Source organism: Neoarius graeffei, chromosome 7, assembly GCF_027579695.1.
Source record: "Neoarius graeffei isolate fNeoGra1 chromosome 7, fNeoGra1.pri, whole genome shotgun sequence".
In the NCBI taxonomy this organism is placed as follows: Eukaryota; Metazoa; Chordata; class Actinopteri; order Siluriformes; family Ariidae; genus Neoarius; species Neoarius graeffei.
The window spans coordinates 14,017,923-14,037,248 of NC_083575.1; the positions used below are offsets into that span (position 1 = coordinate 14,017,923).

At 46.7% G+C, this 19,326-nt stretch overlaps 1 pseudogene; it reads left to right on the top strand.

The window, feature by feature from the left end:
* Positions 1–371: 371 nt before the first annotated feature.
* LOC132888818 (immunoglobulin lambda-1 light chain-like) lies at positions 372–18,937 on the top strand (annotated as a pseudogene).
* Positions 18,938–19,326: the final 389 nt, after the last annotated feature.

A 19,326-nucleotide genomic window follows, 5' to 3' on the forward strand; every position in this document is an offset into this window, starting at 1 on the left:
AGATACAATGAAAAATTAGATTATTTATTTTTATTCCACATAAGTAAACAAACAGAACTTAATTATGTATTCCCCTTTTACCTGTGCCCACTACTGCCCCCAGGTGTCCACAACCAAAAACTGTTGGAAATAAACCAAAATAATGAAGACCTGCTATATTATGTAAAGCAATTAACTAAACAAATAACTAGCAAAAGCGTCATTTTTACTAATTAGAGCAATACAATTTCAGCGTAGAAGGGCGATTTTTGTCTTGGGTTAGATGTGCGAAGGGCGCCGTTGCTTACAAGCAAAAAGGTCGACTGGATGGTCGAAATGTCCAGGATTTTTGTCAGACACAGGTGGCAACCCTATCCTTTAGAGATCTGAACATGATGATCCTCAACACCATTTCCCTCACCACCATCTTGCTCACTCTCTCAGGTAACTTTACTCAAAATTTCAACACGCTTTCTAGTGCAAAAAAAAAGTATCTTGTCCAAAATTGATCATAATCTTGTGTGATTTCTGAATTTTAATGATGCTGCATGAGAAGAATGTGGGAATCAAAGCAAAGTGTTTGTTTGAACAGGTTTGAAAGCTCTTGTCAGCACTCAGGAGAAGGTCTGTTCAGGCTGGGCAACATGTCAAGATTCTGTGTTCACCCAGTACAGGTAGCTGGGTCATAACATGGTATCAACAGAAACCCGGAAAATCTCCAACATTCTTGCTCTACGATAACACCAGAGTGAGTGGACTGCCAAGTCCATTCACTTACAGTGAATCTGGATCACAAGAATATCTGCATATTAATAGTGTTCAGGCTGAAGATGAAGCCGTCTATTACAGCGCTTGTCACAGTTGTGAGGGAAGCAGCACAGTGCTGCAGTTCACTGAATCTCTTGTACAAAAACCCCGATGTAACCCACCTAAAGATTTGGTTACTAAACCTAAATATATTGAATAAATATGATAAATATCTCATCTCATCTCATCTCATTATCTCTAGCCGCTTTATCCTTCTACAGGGTCGCAGGCAAGCTGGAGCCTATCCCAGCTGACTATGGGCGAGAGGCGGGGTACACCCTGGACAAGTCGCCAGGTCATCACAGGGCTGACACATATGGCCCTTTTCCACTACCCTTTTTCAGCTCACTTCAGCTCGCTTCAGCTCACTTCAGCCCGACACGGCTCGCGTTTCGACTACCAAAAACCGGCACGACTCAGCTCGTTTCAGCCCTGCTTAGCCCCTAAAACTCGCACCGTTTTGGAGTGGGGCTGAAGCGAGCCAAGCCGTGCCGACTGAGGTTGGGGGCGTGAGCAGACACTCCCCTGTGCACTGATTGGTGAGGAGGAGTGTCCTCACATACCCACACACGCCCCGCGAGCGCGCTGGGATCTGTAAACACCGCAAACCCGGAAGGAGAATAATTACGAATTACGAGAATTTCTGAAGCCTTATGCGCCTCGCCTCATCTATACGCTCTTGCCAGTATCTGTTGGCGTTGTCGGTGACAACAAGCCACAGCACCAAGACCAGCAACACTAACGACTCCATGTCCTCCATGTTTATTGTTTACTATTCGGGTCGTGAGACTACCGCTTAAAAGCTCACTGAATCAGTGACATACAGAGCATCGTGCACGAGTTCGCGGAGCGCAAGGCTCGTCGTATGCCCTTCAAATAATGCGCGCAGTAGGCTATTGATGTTTTATTATGAGCCATGTACAGTATGTCGCCTAATGTTTTTTTGTTTCTGAGTTACATGTTCGTTTGAAGGACTTAATGTACAAAATAACATAGTTGCACCCCGGAGTGTTGAAATTGGTAAACACAGTGCATTCAGTGAGGTTTGCACCGCCCTCCTTTTATTTCTGACTCTTCCTGTCACCACTCTGAGCGCTCATTCGTATGCCCTTCAAATAATGCGCGCAGTAGGCTATTGATGTTTTATTATGAGCCATGTACAGTATGTCGCCTAATGTTTTTTTGTTTCTGAGTTACATGTTCGTTTGAAGGACTTAATGTACAAAATAACATAGTTGCACCCCGGAGTGTTGAAATTGGTAAACACAGTGCATTCAGTGAGGTTTGCACCGCCCTCCTTTTATTTCTGACTCTTCCTGTCACCACTCTGAGCGCTCATTCGTATGCCCTTCAAATAATGTGCGCAGTATAGGCTATTGATGTTTTATTATGAGCCATGTACAGTATCCTAATGTTTTTTGTTTCTGAGTTACATGTTCGTTTGAAGGACTTGATGTACTAAATAACATATAGTTGCACCCGGTAGTGTTGAAATTGGTAAACACCGCAGTTGCGGACATTTTGTAGCCTAAAATGATGTTATGATAAGCTTTAATAAAGTGCCCAGTCATTTGCCCCGGCCCGGCTCTGACTTGTTCCGCCACTGTCACTGATGTCACTGTTTGCGCTGCTTAACGACATCACGTGACGTCCACCCACTTTCACTAACTCCACCCAATGTGTCCACCCACTTCCAGCCAGCATGGTTCAGCGCGGTTGTAGTCGAAATGCAACTCCAACAGCCCCGCTCAGCTCGACTCAGCTCGACTCGGCACGGCACGGCTCAGCCGCGTTTGTAGTGGAAAAGCGGCAATAGACACAGACAACCATTCACACTCACATTCACACCTACAGTCAATTTAGAGTCACCAGTTAACCTAACCTGCATGTCTTTGGACTGTGGGGGAAACCGGAGCACCCGGAGGAAACCCACGCGGACACGGGGAGAACATGCAAACTCCACACAGAAAGGCCCTCGCCGGCCCCGGGGCTCGAACCCAGGACCTTCTTGCTGTGAGGCGACAGTGCTAACCCCTACACCACCGTGCCGCCTATGATAAATATATGGATACATATTTAAATACATAAATATATACATATGGATAAATAGATTAATAGAACTACTTAGAAGTTTATGAATATTGTTTGCTGTTAACAGGAAGCAGGGCTTTTATTTTGGCAAGGTTGTTCTTGTTGCCTAGGACGGGCATTGTATTATTTTTCCCACTCTTGACGCTTGATTCCTTCGATAGCTTTAATAGTGGATAACTTGATCTCTCTTGAACCTTAAATTATCTTTCAACATTTACTTCCCAGATCACTTACACTCTCAAATTACTTCACTCTTTATACTGCCCGAACATTCATCTTTCCCTTGTTTAATTTCCTTCTGGATCTCTCCAGTGAGTTATTCTGATTTTTGTTTCCGTTAGCATCACTTGGCGATGCTTTGAATTGTATGGGGCTAGCATATTAGCGTGCTAGGGTAATATTTATGGACAGATATTTATCGATGTTAAAAAAAAACAATTGGAGATGTTTACTCTTTTGCTGTTCTACTAGTGTATGTTTGTTTATGTTCTGGGATGAGTTTATTATTGTCAGTGTGATATATTGTATTTATGATCTATGTAAATGTTAATAGTACCGGACTCCTCAGAAATGGGAGACGTTAAAGAGTGGTGTGGAATGTTAGGGGGCACGCGCACAGTAGCCTGTGTGTGTGTGAGAGAGAACGGCACCTCTTCTCTCTCATTACGTGAGTGAATGACGGTATGTTGTAGCTGAGCCTCATTGAGTGAAATGTTGATTTCTGATTAAACTGCTATACCGCAGATTGGTTTTTGATGTGAATTGAAATTGGATGGCGAGTCAGTCCCTGGATCCTGGAACCTCCTCTGGACCATCTGGAAGATCAGCGCCATCAGCTGGATTATGCTAAGCACATACGCACTGATATTTTACACCCACACTTTTCTTCTCTTTTGGACATTTTGTTTGATTTGATACTTTGAATTTGAAGAGCTCTCTTTTATTTATTTTTTGGTGTATTTATTATTTTAATCTTTTTGTTACTATTTTCTTTATTCTCTATTAAGAGAAAGGGTCAAATTTAATCTGTATCATTTAATAAATATTATACTGTTTTTTTTCTACCTTTTTAAATGGTTGCCTTTTGTCAATTCACTCTCCCTGTAATGCCGTACCTAGAACTGGCCTAAATTAAATGAACTGCCTGATATTAGTTAGATAGCACCTTTCTTAAATGTACTTATATTTTTCCTAGTAGAGTAGAGGGGTGCTACATAAAACTTGGCGAGTTAGCCAGGAGGGGGCAGTGTTGACAATTAAGTTGCAATTGAATTTGAATATTTTAGTGTACTTATTCACATTTTAGTGAATATATTTACATAAGTGTATATTTTTCTTTCTACAAATTTTTTTCTTTTTCTCATTGAAGATACGTGTGTTACTTGAAATGTTACAGTTTGAAAATGGAAATTGTTAGAGTTAAAACATCAAGATACCTAACTCTGTGTTAGTGGTTTAAGTGATAGTGATGCAGATGGGGAAATTTTGAGGTTCTTAGAGGAGCATGGGACATTCTCAAGGGTGATTCACATAAGTAGCTCTGATCCAGACTTAAAGAGCACAGTCATCATTGAGTTTGAGTCAGGGCTTACGATAGAAAAGCTTGGTCAGCTACCATGCTATAGGCCTTCCCCAGATGATCCTCATACAGTTCACTGAATTAGATAGCTATCTAGTGTGTATTCTAAGTATGTAGATAGCAGTTTAACCCAGATGTACTTGGACTCACTTAAAGACATAGCTAATCTGAGTGGCCTGGATTTGCAATCTTTACTGAGTGAAGAGCTCACTCGAATTCAGGGCTCTGTTCGAACTGAAGCATGCACTTCATCTCCCTCCAAGGATCATGAAAGTTCTGGCATCTCCACCATGCAGAGCCCAGCAGTGTTCTCTCATGTTCAAGCATCTCCTGACCGCACCAGTTCAGCTCCACCATCTGTTGCAGCGGTCAACGTTCTGGATGGCCATCATACCTCTGTTTTGCTTGATGCTGGAGTTTCCCCATCCAACAGTAGATCCACCTACACACTGCCTGTAAGTCAGCTTACTACACCTGAAGTTCAAAGGGTTGTGGTGGAGCACATTGTTCGAGGCACTGAGGCCTCCTCTCACAGCAGCACAAAACTCAGGTTCTTTTCTGGTAGACTGCCTACACAGCACCATGAAGTGGACTATGAAACATGGTGCAGCCACACTGATTTCTTGCTTGCCGACCCAAGTCTAGCTGCACGGCACGTAACGAGGAAGGTTGTGGAGAGTTTGTTGCCTCCAGCTTCGAATCTCATCAAGCACTTAGGGCCGCATACAGACGTGAAAGTCTATCTGCACATTCTTGATTCAGCTTACGGCACTGTTGAAGATGGTGATGAGCTTTTCACAAAGTTTCTGAGCACGTACCAGGACGCTGGCAAGAAGTCCTCTGCTCACCTGAGTCGATTACAGACAGCACTTAACCAGATTATGAGGAGAGGAGGCATTGTGGCAAGTGATTTTGACTGCCAGTTGCTGAAACAGTTCTGTAGAGGCTGCTGGAACAACACCCTCATCTCAAACCTTCAGCTTGAACACAAGAAGAGTGTGCCGCCTCCATTCTCTGACCTGTTGCTTCTCCTCCGGACCGAAGAGGATAGACAGGCTGCCAAATCCTCTCGAATGTCACAGCACTTGGGCATCTCAAGAACCAAAGTCCAGGCTAAACACCACCATGTCTGTGACCACAGTGCAGATGAGCTTGACTTCGACACTCAGTTCTCCAAAACACTCTCTGCTGGTGAGCAACGGATGCAGAAAGAGATTGCTCAACTTGCCTCCCCCAAAGCTTCACCAGGGGAGCATTCCAGAGCTTATTCGAAGAAGAAAAAAAGATGTCAACAGTGCTCTGACCCACTCTACAGTAGCCACTCAAAGTGAGTCTGTTCCCAAGAGACCGAAGCCCTGGTACTGTTTCATTTGTGGAGAAGATGGCCATGTCTCCTCAGTGTGCAGTGGCCAGGCAGATCCAGCGCTTGTCGACACAAAGAGAAAGGAACTTGGGGAAAAGCAGCAGGCCTGGGACAAAGTTCATAGTGGTATCGGCTCCTCCCATTTAAACGATCAGTAGTTCCTGTTGTGGGGCCAACAGGAACTGCAACACCCCCCTGCCCCACATCCACCACCACAACCAAAGCAAGGCTTTGCTACACAGATTCAAGGCAATATTCCAACCTTCCAAGAGGGCTCACAGGCCATAAGTGCACTGCTAACATCATTATTGCTGGAATGCACTGCAACAGCTTGCTTGACATGGGCTCTCAGGTGACCACAGTCTCTGTCATTCTACAGAGACCACTTGTCACATCAGCCCATCAAGCCCATGAGCCATCTTCTTGAAGTTGAGGGAGCTAACGGTCAGTCTGTTCCATACCTTGGGTATATAGAGCTGAGGATAGTTTTCCTCAAAGAGTTCATTCAGGCTGCCCCTGAAATACTTACCTTGGCTTTAGTCACCCCTGACATCTGCTCCAGCAGTGACACACCTGTGCTGATTGGCACCAACACCCTTGACATGCTGTATGATGAGCACTGTGACCATAACAAGTCCAGCTTGACTTCAGCCTTACCTGGATACTCTCAGATTTTGAAAATGTTGGCACTTCGGAAGGAACAGCGCACCAGTGGACACCTTGGGAGAATATCAATGAGAGAGAAGCAGCCCAAAGTCATCCCAGCTGGATGGAAGGTTCCATTAGAGGGTCATGTAAGAACCAGCAATGTCACCGCTGAACAATGTGCTCTGATTGAGCAGCCAACCATGTCAGCCCTACCAGGTGGAATCTTTGTGGACTCTTGCCTTGTCACTTTGCCATCACAGTATCCTTTCAAGTTCCCTGTTTGGGTCCAAAATGAAACAGATCACGACATCACCCTGCCTGCCAATTGTGTCATCGCTGAGCTGACCATCCCCCACGACATCATTGCCTACCCTTCTTCAGGATTCAAGCAACCTGAAACAGTCAAGTGTTGTCAGCTGTCCTGCCAGCAGCCAGGTTCAGTTCAAGCACCTGACTTGACGTTTGACTTCGGTGATTCTCCTTTACCAGAGTCTTGGAAGAACAGAATCACAAGGAAATTGAATCAGTTTTCTGATGTCTTTGCCCACCATGAGTTGGATTACGGTCATGCGACCAAAGTCAAACATCACATCAAATTCAAAGATGAGACACCATTCAGACAGCGTTCAAGGCCTATCCACCCACAGGACTATGAAGCTGTCCGAAAACATCTCCAGACACTCCTTGATGCTGGATTCATACGTGAGTCTGAGTCTCCTTTCTCTTCCCCCATCGTGGTTGTCCAGAAGAATAGTGGGGATGTCAGGCTGTGCGTCGATTACAGGAAGTTCACCATCAAAGACGCCTATGCCTTGCCCAACATGGAGGACTCATTTTCTGCTCTCTCTGGATCCCAGTGGTTCTCAGTCATGGACCTGAAGTCTGGATACTATCAGATTGAGATGGAAGAGTCTGACAAGTCCAAAACTGCCTTCGTCTGCCCATTGGGCTTCTACGAGTTCAATCGTATGCCACAGGGGATAACCAATGCCCCCTCCACCTTCCAATGGCTCATGGAGAAGTGCATGGGAGACATCAATTTGAAGGAAGTTCTTGTATTCATTGATGATCTGATAGTTTTTTCCAGCTCTTTAGAAGATCATGAAATCCAACTCACCAAAGTCCTTTCAAGACTCAGAGAAAATGGCCTCAAGCTGTCCCCAGATAAGTGTCTTTTTTCCAGACATCTGTGCATTATCTGGGACATGTTGTCTCAAGAGATGGAGTTCATACTGACCCAGAGAAGATACAAGCCCTAACCACCTGGCCAGTACCGAAAACTCTGAAGGAGCTGCAATCTTTTTTGGGATTCTCTGGATATTATTGCCGCTTCATCAGTGATTACTCAAAGATCGTGAAACCCTTGACTGCCCTCACCACCGGCTATCCACCAGCCCGGAAGGGGCTTAAGAACAAAACTGGCAGTGGCGGGAAATACTTCCACCCCAAGGAGCCGTTTGTGGAGCGCTGGACCCCAGTGTGTCAGCAGGCCTTTGAGACCCTCATTGACAAGTTGACAACATCCCCAATCTTGGGTTTGCTGATCAAAAGCTACCCTTTGTGCTCCACACAGATGCCAGCACCAGCGGCCTAGCAGCAGCTCTGTATCAGATACAGGATGGACAAAGCCGTGTCATTGCCTATGCCAGTCGAGGATTGTCATCCAGTGAATCAAGATACCCAGCACACAAGCTAGAGTTTTTGGCCTTGAAGTGGGCTATTGTTGAAAAATTTCATGACTATCTGTATGGAAACACCTTTACGGTCATAACTGACAATAACCCCTTGACCTACATCCTGACTTCAGCCAAACTTGATGCATCAAGCTATCACTGGTTGGCAGCCCTCTCAACGTTCAACTTTGACATCAAGTACCGAGCTGGAAAGCAAAATCAGGATGCAGATGGCCTCTCAAGACGTCCTCATGATGAGGTGAGAAATGATTGGGCATCGCAGGAGGAAAGGCAGAGGATCGAGCAGTTCACCTCTCAGCACTTGCCGTCTTCAGCTGAACAGTGGAACTTGCCTGTAGACGTAGTCACCACTGCCTGTCACAGGCATCTCTGCCAAACCCAGCCAGATTCCATACCTATGACACTGGTCGAATCCCTCGCACTCCATCCTGAGGTGGTGCCAGATGTCTTTGAAGAAAATGAAGAACTGGAGGGACAAGTCACCATCCCCACGTTTTCTGAAGATGAGCTGCGATGACACCAAAACGCCAATCCTGTCATTGGACAAATCATCTCCCTGCTTGAATCAGGTCAAAAGGCCATATCCGGTCTAGCCGATCCTCCTGAGTTCAAGTTGATGGCAAGGGAGTGGAGCCGCCTGGAATTGAAGGATGGAGTCTTGTACAGGAACCGTCAGTGTGACTCCCATCCTGTCTGTCAGCTTGTGCTACCTCAACAGCTAAGACCGGCTGTCCTCAAGAGTCTTCATGATGACATGGGGCATCTGGGAGTTGAACGCACCCTGGAACTGGTCAGATCCAGGTTTTATTGGCCTAAAATGGCTGCTGAGGTTGAGAGAAGAATTAAGTCCTGCGGCAGGTGTGTCAGACGAAAGACTCAGCCTGAGAAAGCTGCACCACTTGTGAACATTCAAACCACAAGGCCAATGGAGCTGGTGTGTATGGATTTCCTGTTGCTTGAACCTGACAGCAAGAACACCAAAGACATCTTGGTGATCACCGACCACTACACCAAATATGCAGTTGCTATACCAACGAAAGACCAGAAAGCCTGCACTGTTGCTAGATGTCTGTGGGAGCAGTTCTTTGTCCACTACGGATTTCCAGAGAGACTCTATAGTGACCAGGGAAGAGACTTTGAGTCACACACCATCAAGGAGCTCTGTGCCATCACTGGAATCAGGAAGGTGAGGACCAGTCCATACCATTCAAGAGGTAACCCCGTGGAGAGGTACAACTGAACACTTCTCAGTATGCTGGGAACTCTGAAGGATAAGGAGAAGAGCAGATGGCGTGACTTTGTAAAACCTCTCTCTCACTCGCCTACAACTGCACTAGGAATGAAGTCACCGGTTTCTCCCCTTATGAGTTGATGTTTGGCAGACAACCTCACCTCCCAGTCGACATCGCATTTGGATTGCCAGTTTGAGGAGTCCAGTCAACCTCCCACTCTCAGTACATGAGTAAGCTGAAGTCTCACCTCAAAGAGAGTTACAAACTGGCCATGAAGAATGCAGAGAAGGTGGCTGGCCGAAACAAGAGAGGTTTTGACACTTCTGTCCGGGAGTCCACTCTAGAAGAGGGAGACCGTGTCTTGGTTCGTAACCTGCGGCTACGGAACAAACACAAACTGGCTGACCGGTGGGAACCAATTGTCTATAGGGTCATCAAGCAAGTGGACAACATACCTGTCTATGTGGTTCAACCTAAGGGGACAGATGGTCTTACCCGTACCCTGCACAGAGACTTGCTGCTGTCCTGTGGAGTCTTGAGGGATGAGGAAGATGAAGACGCTGAAGTCAGAGTAAAGCGTCAGCCCCGAACAAGAAACCACCCTATTCAACAATCTGAAAGTGAAGTTTCAGACTCTGAGAGTGATGACTCATTTTACTCTGGAAGCCCTCCATTTCCTGAGACAAAATTCTCCAGAGTTTTCAAGATTCCCAAAGGCTGCAATGTGTCCCCAGCTGTTTGCCCAGATGGACTTGGTTGCCAGGACAGATACTTTCCTGTGGGATCCATGGATGACGATACCTTACCTGTTCATGGTGACGGAGCTGGTAGTCCTGTTGCTGCTGTTGAAATTCCTGTCCACGCTGCTGCCATTGAAGGTCCTATTGATGGTGATGCTGAGAGTCCTGTTGCTGTTGTCCAAAGTCCCATCCATGCTGCTCCCACAAGAGAACTGGCTAACCATGGAAGCGACTTACCTGCACCTGTCGACAGTTGTCCGAGAGACACGGCTGGAGAATTCCTAGATTACCCCCTCTCTGGAAACTGGGCAGAGCCAATTGAGAGACAGCCCTCAGGAGTGACTGACACACACAGCAGTACAAGCCATGAGGTGCTTGATGGAACTGAAGTGTCTGCTGGGAGCACTGAAGATGGTCCTCCGAGAAGATCTGAAAGATTCAGGAGAGCTCCCAGCCGCTTTCAGTACACACAGTTAGAGAACCCCCTTATCTCCTTTGCACACACAGTGTTAGAGGGATTTAATAGAGCTTTGATCTCATTTAATGAGTTGGAGGACCACTCACTCCTGCAGATCTAATTCTGAACTAGTTAGACCTATAGACACCCAAGGGACTTAGGGTGATTTAAGGGGGGAGGATGTAACCCACCTAAAGATTTGGTTACTAAACCTAAATATATTGAGTAAATATGATAAATATACGGATACATATTTAAATACATAAATATATACATATGGATAAATAGATTAATAGAACTACTTAGAAGTTTATGAATATTGTTTGCTGTTAACAGGAAGCAGGGCTTTTATTTTGGCAAGGTTGTTCTTGTTGCTTAGGATGGGCATTGTATTATTTTTTCCGCTCTTGACGCTTGATTCCTTCGATAGCTTTAATAGTGGATAACTTGATCTCTCTTGAACCTTAAATTATCTTTCAGCATTTATTTCCCAGATCACTTACACTCTCAAATTACTTCACTCTTTATACTGCCTGAACATTCATCTTTCCCTTGTTTAATTTCCTTCTGGATCTCTCCAGTGAGTTATTCTGATTTTTGTTTCCGTTAGCATCCCTTGGCGATGCATTGAATTGTATGGGGCTAGCATATTAGCGTGCTAGGGTAATATTTATGGACAGATATTTTATCGATGTTAAAAAAAAAAACAATCGGAGATGTTTACTCTTTTGCTGTTCTACTAGTGTATGTTTGTTTATGTTCTGGGATGAGTTTATTATTGTCAGTGTGATATATTGTATTTATGATCTATGTAAATGCTAATAGTACCGGACTCCTCAGAAATGGGAGACGTTAAAAAGCGGTGTGGAATGTTAGGGGGCATGCGCACAGTAGCCTGTGTGTGTGAGAGAGAGAACGGCACCTCTTCTCTCTCATTACGTGAGTGAATGACGGTATGTTGTAGCTGAGCCTCATTGAGTGAAATGTTGATTTCTGATTAAACTGCTATACCGCAGATTGGTTTTTGATGTGAATTGAAATTGGATGGCGAGTCAGTCCCTGGATCCTGGAACCTCCTCTGGACCATCTGGAAGATCAGCGCCATCAGCTGGATTATGCTAAGCACATACGCACTGATATTTTACACCCGCACTTTTCTTCTCTTTTGGACATTTTGTTTGATTTGATACTTTGAATTTGAAGAGCTCTCTTTTATTTATTTTTTGGTGTATTTATTATTTGAATCTTTTTGTTACTATTTTCTTTATTCTCTATTAAGAGAAAGGGTCAAATTTAATCTGCATCATTTAATAAATATTATACTGTTTTTTCTACCTTTTAAATGGTTGCCTTTTGTCAATTCACTCCCCCTGTAATGCCGTACCTAGAACTGGCCTAAACTAAATGAACTGCCTGATATTAGTTAGATAGCACCTTTCTTAAATGTACTTATATTTTTCCTAGTAGCATAGAGGGGTGCTACACCAACATGACCTAAACTGGACATAAATGAGTTAAACCTCTCCCAGTTCCACACAGACCCACACTGTCATGTTCAGTATGAGCACAGTCACAAGTTCTACACTAATTCCTGTCCCAATACATAGTTTGCACATGACGTCACAGAGTCGGGGATTCCCTAATAGCGGCAATCTTGTGGGTCAAGCTTACCGTACGGGTCACTGAGCACACATTGTAACGCGTGAGTACAAAGTCTTCAAAAGAACCCAAGCAGGCTATTTAAAGCTAGCAATGGTGCACACCTGTTGTATTCACGGCTGTCGTAATAGGTCAGATGATGATGTCAAGCGGAGCTTTAATGGAATTCCCACTGTATGGGAGCACGAAGGCGAGCAAACAAAGAAACTCAGCATACAAAGGAGAAATCTATGGCTTGCGAGAATGAACTGCAAGGATTATCAGCCTTCCAAACACAGCAAAGTCTGCTCCGATCATTTTATAAGTGGTAAGTCGTTTAAATAAACAATCAATTGTGTAAGTTTGTTTTTGGAAACCAAAACATCATGTAAACAATCTCTGGAGAATGCCTAACTGGAACCGCTGAGTGTATGTTTACACTGTAATGTACGTTTAATATTGCTCGTTTGTCACGTTTCTATTTGACACTTGTCACTTCACTCACGCAAGGGTCATTTTTGAAAAACATTTTAGGTCTATTCTGTATGATTTGATTTGTGTTTAATCAACCAGGGATGCAAACAGTGCGCCTTTTGGTGGATGCCGCCTTTTTCACGATTGAATGGCGCAGATCCGATTTTTTTTTTGGGGGGGGGGCGTTGGAGTGTCTGATTATAATTTCAAAGTAAATTCTGTATTAAAATTACTAAATAAGCAAATCCGTTACAGTCCATGAAACATAGGAAGTATAAGGATGAGAAAAAAACAGTTTAAATCTGAAAGCTGCACACATTTGTCAACAGAGGGTGAAACAGAGGGGGTCAACAGAGGGTGAAAGTGCGTCCCAGCAGGTAGTACCGGAGGGCGAGGACCGCCCACTTGATTGCTAGGCACTCCTTTTCAATGGTACTGTAGCGCCCCTCACGCACCGACAGCTTGCGGCTAATGTACAAGACAGGGCGATCCTCCCCCTCCACCTGCTGGGACAAAACAGCCCCCAGCCCTCTGTCTGATGCATCCGTCTGCAACATAAAAGGGAGAGAAAAGTCAGGGGAGTGTAAAAGTGGCCCCCCACACAGTGCAGCCTTAACCTTAGAAAAAGCCCGCTGGCATTGCTCCGTCCACTGGACCGGATCTGGTGCCCCCTTTTTAGTCAGATCAGTCAGCGGGCTGGTGACGTCCGAATAATTAGGTATAAACCTACGATAATAGCCAGCCAGCCCCAGGAACTGTCTCACCCCCTTTTTGGTCTTGGGCCTCGGGCAGGCCGCAATCGCTGCAGTCTTGTTAATTTGGGGACGCACCTGCCCGTTGCCCAAGTGGAAGCCCAGATACCGTACTTCCACCCGCCCAATCGCACACTTCTTCGGGTTGGCCGTGAGACCCGCCTGCCTCAGCGACCTAAGGACGGCCCTCAGGTGTTGTAGGTGCCGCGGCCAGTCATTACTATAAATAATAATATCATCCAAGTACGCAGCCGCATAGGTGGCATGGGGGCGGAGGACCCTGTCCATCAGCCGCTGAAACGTAGCAGGCGCCCCAAACAGCCCAAAAGGAAGTGTGACGAATTGGTGTAAGCCGAATGGTGTGGAAAAGGCCGTTTTTTCACGGGATAATGGAGTCAAGGGGATCTGCCAATAACCCTTTGTTAAATCCAGTGTCGAGTAAAAACGAGCCGTGCCTAGCCGATCGAGCAACTCATCAATACGAGACATTGGGTACGCATCGAATTTAGACACCGCGTTGACTTTTCTATAGTCCACACAGAACCGGACCGACCCGTCGGCCTTGGGTACCAAGACCACCGGGCTGCTCCAGTCACTGTGGGACTCCTCGACGATGCCCATTTCGAGCATGGCCTCGAGTTCTTCCCGAACCACCTTTTTCTTGTGTTCGGGTAACCTGTAAGGGCGGCTACGCACTACCACCCCCGGGGGCGTCTCAATGTGGTGCTCTATGAGGTTAGTGCGGCCGGGCAGGGGTGAGAACACGTCCGAAAACTCGGTCTGCAACTGGGCAACCTCCGCGAGTTGGGTCGGGGAGAGGTGGTCTCCACAGGGGACCGGAGAGGGACGTGATGCCAATGTTCCTTTTTGAACCTCCGGCCCCAGCTCCGCCTTCTCTGGAACCACTGACACCAACGCCACGGGGACCTCCTCGTTCCAGAGTTTGAGTAGGTTGAGGTGGTAAATCTGTAGCGCCCCACCCCTGTCCGTTCGTTTCACCTCATAGTCGACGTCCCTGACTCGCCGTGTGACCTCAAAGGGTCCTTGCCACTTGGCAACTAATTTAGAGCTCGATGTGGGCAAGAGTACGAGTACTTTCTCTCCCGGTGCAAACTCTCTAAGGCGCATACCCTTGTCGTACAGGCGGGTTTGCCGTTCTTGGGCCTGCCGCAAATTCTCCTGGGTTAGTTGTGTGAGTGTGTGGAGTTTTGCGCGCAGGTCAATAACATATTGAATTTCATTTTTGCTTGGTGAAAGTCCCTCCTCCCAATTTTCTCGCAGCACATCTAAAATGCCGCACGGCTTACGTCCATATAGTAATTCAAACGGGGAGAACCCCGTGGAGGCTTGGGAGACTTCTCGCACTGCAAAGAGCAAGGGTTCGAGCCATTTATCCCAGTTACGCGCGTCCTCACTTACAAATTTCTTAATTATGTTTTTAAGGGTGCGATTAAACCGTTCCACTAAGCCGTCCGTTTGTGGGTGATAAACGCTGGTGCGGATCGGCTTAATACCTAATAACCCATACAGTTCCTTCAGTGTTTGTGACATAAACGAGGTGCCTTGGTCAGTCAGAATCTCTTTCGGGATTCCAACTCGGGAGATGACGCGGAAGAGTGCCTCCGCAATACTGCGTGCTGAGATATTGCGAAGAGGCACCGCTTCCGGGTATCGTGTTGCATAGTCCACCAGAACTAATATAAAGCGGTACCCTCGTGTTGACCGATCTAATGGCCCGACGAGATCCATGCCAATTCTTTCGAACGGGGTCTCGATTAACGGTAGAGGGCGCAAAGGCGCTTTTGGAATGGCCGCTGGGTTTACTAACTGGCATTCGCGGCATGCCGTACACCACCTACGGACATCGCCGCGAATCCCCGGCCAATAGAATCGGGCCATTATTCGGGCTAGTGTTTTATCCTGCCCTAAGCGTCCAGCCATGGGATTAAAGTGAGCCACCTGGAATACCAATTCCCGGCGGCTCTTCGGAATTAAAAGCTGCGTGACTCGCTCTTTCGTTTGAGTGTCCTGCGTCACTTGGTATAATCTATCCTTCATAATCGCGAAGTAGGGGAAGGACAGGGTGGCGTTCAGCTGGAGCGTTTGACCATCGATTACTCTCACTTGGTCAAAAGCATGCCGCAGAGTCTCGTCTCACGATTGCTCTAATGGGAAATCCGCGAGGGATTCCCCAATAGAGAGAGGAGGAGCCAGCGGCTCCTCACTCTGTCACGGAGATGACGTAGACGGCTCTGTGACAGCTGCTCCCACCAAAGCGACACTGGGACCTCCCCCTGTCAAATGGCAGGACCCACTCTTGACTAAGTGTGTCATTAAACCCCGAAATCCCGGCCAATCCGTCCCCAAAATTAAAGAGTGGGTAAGGCGAGGATTAACCGCCGCCTTTACTATAAATTTTTCCCCTCTGAAAATAATGTGGACCGACACTAAAGGGTAGTTGTGAACATCCCCGTGCACACATAACACCTTCACCAATTGTGCTCCCCCCAATGCCTCGTCTTGCACCAGGTTTTGGTGGATTGAGGTCTGATTACAGCCCGAATCCACCAACGCCTGATATGTATCCCCTTGGATACTCACCGGTATGCGATACGCTCCGGCCCGATCGAGGGCGGCTCCTGGCGCGTTGGGGATCCGAACCACCGCGCCCACCTCCATTATCGAGCACTGCTGTTGGAGGTGGCCCGGTTCCCCGCAGCGCCAGCAAACCGGCCCGGGCTTCCTCTCTGCACTAGTGCTCTGGGGCTCATTCACCTGAGGGGGGGGGAGAGACAGACACAGACGGGAGACACGGAAGGGCACCGCGGGTGCGGCGGGCCGGCTGAGGTGGCGCCGGCCCCCGTCTCCGCGGTGGGGGAATGGGGCGAGGAGAAGACACAGGAGGAGGAGAGAGAGGAGAGAAGAGAAGAGGTCGTCTGCTGTCCTGCCGTCGGGACAGCCGCCAGATGATCCTCCGCCAGCTCGATTGCCTGATCCAGCGACACTGGGCGGTGGCACTGGACCCACTCTGCGGTTCCTGCTGGTAGACGCGCGACGAACTGTTCCAGTACCACCTGGTCGATGAGTCCCTCGGCGTCGCAGCTGTCGGCCCTCAACCACTGCCAGCAGGCGTCCCGGAGTTGCTGGCCAAACGCGAACGGCCGGCCGACTTCCTCCAAGCGCAGAGCGCGGAAACGCTGATGATGTTGCTCCGGGGTGCGTCCCACCCGCTGGAGGACGGCCCGGCGAAGGTCCGCGTAGGCCAGCCGGCGGTCGGCGGGGAGCTGTAGCACGGCCAGCTGCGCCTCTCCCATTAGCAGGGGGAGGAGGCGCGCCGCGCGCTGTTCCACCGGCCACCCCGAGGTCTCTGCTACCTGCTCAAAGAGCGTGAAGAATGCCTCGGGGTCGTCCTGTGGGCCCATCTTCATGAGGGTGAGGGGGGAAGGGCCCGCGGCGGTGGAGTTGGTGGACCCCGCCGACGCGAGGAGGTACCGGAACGCCCAACGATCTTCCTGTTGCGCCAGCACCAGGGCCTCGAACTGTTGTTCTTGCTCCTTTCGGAGGGCGAGCAGCCCCTGGTGCTGGCTCTGTTGGGCCGTGGCGAGGGCGTGGATCAGGTCGGCGAAGGTGGAGGACTCCATGGGGCTGTTGTCTTCTGTGCTCATTTCCCGGTTTCGGCACCACTGTGGCAGTTCGTGTAAATGGGTGGAGCACAGAAGGACGGCAGGACAGAACTGAGAATACAAAAAAAACTCTTTATTCAGCTTTTCAGCTGTAAATACACACACGCACACACATCAGCTATCTGCTGTGGAGAGCCTCCCTCTGCTCTCACTCTCTCTCCTTAAGAAGGGCGCGGTCACTGGGAAGACACACAAACACATCAATTAACAACAGGTGTAATGATTCTGCCACTTAACTTCCCCGACTCCGCCCTCCTGTCACAGACCGATGCTAGACCACGCCCCCGCTGCCACAGTCGTCTAATGTATCTATATACTTCTGTTTGCTTGATTTTTCCGACATTGATCTTTATTTTAGAAAACTGACTATATAACTTCATAAATTCGTCCGAGATAACGTAGCCGGTAATGGTGATGATCCGTTTTGTTTGCCCCACAAGATGGCAGCTGGAGGGCTTTCCCCGGAATGCTGTGACGTCAGTGAAAACTATGTATTCTGCTAATTTTGTCCTCTTTAGCGTGTTTAGGTTCTATAGTCGTGATCAGTGAAGTGTTCAGTGTGAGCAGGAACAGTGAGCTCTGGCCCTGAGGTTTTTGTACTGAGCTCTCACACTGTGCTACACTGTAGTTTTCAGTGGAGGAACTGAAGTCACTACTGGTGAGTAAAATCTTGTGTTCATTTTTAATGACACAGAAGTGTGAAGTAAAGCTGAACAAATATATCATTAAATAAATGTGATGAGTATTTATAGTGTACATGCTTTTTAGACATTTTTGTAGTTATACACAATCTACTTTTCTTTTTTAAATAATGTCATATTTATGGTTGATTATATATTACTTTCCAAATAATATTTTTAATTCCAAACAACAACCTCAACAAAAGATTAATAAATAAATAATCAAGAAATGCTAAAAGTGTAGGAGTTTGCACTTTTAAACTACAAATGAGCGCAAGGATGTGATCATTATTGAGAACCTTTTTTATTATTATTATTTCAATATTGTGAAATGTTTGCACCAGAAATGTATCATTAATTCACTTCAGTTATGTGGACTTGAAGGATGCAGAGTTACCACTCCAAAGTTGATTATTTTTCTATAACAGCACATCCCAAAGGGTACTATTCCTCTCATATCACAGCAGTGTTTATTTATTGATTAAAATGGTGTGATTTTTTTTTGCATTTATAGTTGTGTTGAATGTTGTAGAACATTGTTGAAACAAGTCAATTCCTGTTATTTTATACTTGATGTCAGCTGTAAGCAGTCTCTCACCAGCCTCTCTTTTCTCTCTCTTGAAGTTAATAAGATAAAAAATAAAATAAAATGCAGTTTGTCTTGTTACTGTGAAGTGCAAGGTCCAGAAGACTTTCCTATGGTGGAAAACCTCAAGTTACAGCTTTACTTCTGACTTTTATAAAGTGCTGATGATGGAGACTCCGTCTATAAATAATAACTATTATTTGCTCCCTTGCCTCCCCCCCGGTCTCTCCTCCAGCTTCTCCATCTCCTCCGTCCCTTGTTCTGCTGACTCCCTCTCAGTTTCTCTCCTCAGGTGATGAAATCAAGGTGGTGTGTCTGGCGCAGGGGTTCCATCCTGACAGTGCCACTTTGACCTAGTCTGCTAATGGCAGCGCTGTATCAGGTGCTGAGGTGCAGACGAGTCCATCTCAGCGTCAATCTGATGGCACCTTCTTCCAAAGCAGCATGCTGAAACTCAGCCCAGAGTGCTGGAGCTCTGGACGAACCTACATGTGCCACCTGAACCACCCGGCTCTGTCAGCACCGCTGAGTTAGCGCACCAGTGCTGAAAAGTGCAGCTAGACACCTGGAGAAATGGATGTACTGCCTGTAGTCATGAGCATGGAGCATACATGTCAACTTTTGGTCAATCAAACCTGTATAACCAACCTCCAAAATCCGTATTTCCCTTATAAAATCCGTATAAGATGCAAATTAAAATAATTTACCTAAAATTTGAATGATAATTAACAATGATATATCCCAGTTACTTTTTATTCAATATTAATAACAATAAACCTTCAGAATGAATACAAAGCTCCAATGTTTGACAAAAACACAAAGTGTTATCAGCGTAGTTACGAAGGAAATACTTCGGTGTTTGGAGACAGGTTTCACCGAGCGGCTATTATGCGCGAGACTTCATGTTAGCCACAAAGTCAGAA